Below are 1019 nucleotides of genomic sequence, written 5' to 3'. Positions count from 1 at the left end.
CAGATCTAGGCTTGGCTGCAGACCAATGACCCCAAAACAAACAAGTCTTATCAACTTTCATTAGATCAATTCAATCCTTGAACTGGGTGATTTTCCCAAGCTACCGTCCTTCCCATGTCCTTAGATGCTGGCACGTTTTGAAAAAGTGAACTTTAGGTGACTGTGTCGAGGCTTGAGCAGGTGTCAGTGATAGGTTTACATCTTTGAGGATGTTGGTAGTGACATCTGTAACCTTATTTGTTGTTTTTGTTTGTTTGCCTTTCAAGACAGGGTTTCTCTGTGTAGCTTTGACTGTCCTGGAATGTGCTCTGTAGAACTCACAGAGATCTGCCTGCCTCTGTCTCCTGAGTGCTGGTATTAAAGACATGAACCACTACCACCTGGCTGTTAGATAGCCTTAAGAGTTCTGAAAGAGTTCTAGTCGCTTCTGTTGTGATGGCAAAGAGAGAGAGGCAGAAAGGAAGAGGAAAACTCCCCAGAAATGGAAGACAGGCAGTGAGCAACACGGGTGGTTTTGCTGGGTTGTTACCGTGGTTGCTGTTCAGTTACCTCAGGAGAGTTCCTCACATCCTGGTGAAAGGATCAGAGCTTCTGTGGTGCATGGACCACAAGTGTGAGTCCTGAGCCTCTATGCCTGAGAAATACAGGGGGGATACTGAGCTCTCTCATCATCCAGAAACCCCTACATCATGGGTCTAAAAACTGATTGTAGAAGGCTCCCTTGGAGACCTCAGTTGCTTCTTGCTTTATTAATGGTGGTATCTGTGAAGGGGAAGGGTGTGAAGGGTGTGAAGGGGCTGAAGATGCGTGAGGGTGAGAAGAGGTTGTAGGAGTAGAATCAGTCACCAAAAGATGGGTAACCTGGAGTTATCTTCAGTGGGGACAAAGTCTAAGTCATCAAAAAATCAAAATATATCTGCCCTAGAAGTGTTCCAGGTGTGGCTGCTGTGCCACATGTGCATCAGTAGGAGGCAGAGAGAAGGAGGAAGAGAGAGGAGGAGGAGGGGAGGAGGAGGAGG

The 1019-nt window shown here is 47.0% G+C and overlaps 1 pseudogene; it reads left to right on the top strand.

Annotated features, from left to right (window-relative positions):
- The first annotated feature begins 915 nt into the window (after nt 1–915).
- On the top strand, nt 916–990 carry LOC115063531 (annotated as a pseudogene).
- The last annotated feature ends 29 nt before the right edge of the window (nt 991–1019 follow it).

This window comes from Mus pahari, chromosome 2 (assembly GCF_900095145.1).
Source record: "Mus pahari chromosome 2, PAHARI_EIJ_v1.1, whole genome shotgun sequence".
Taxonomy (NCBI): Eukaryota; Metazoa; Chordata; class Mammalia; order Rodentia; family Muridae; genus Mus; species Mus pahari.
Note: the sequence above shows the minus strand (reverse complement) of the source record. Positions and strands in the feature narration are given on the sequence as shown.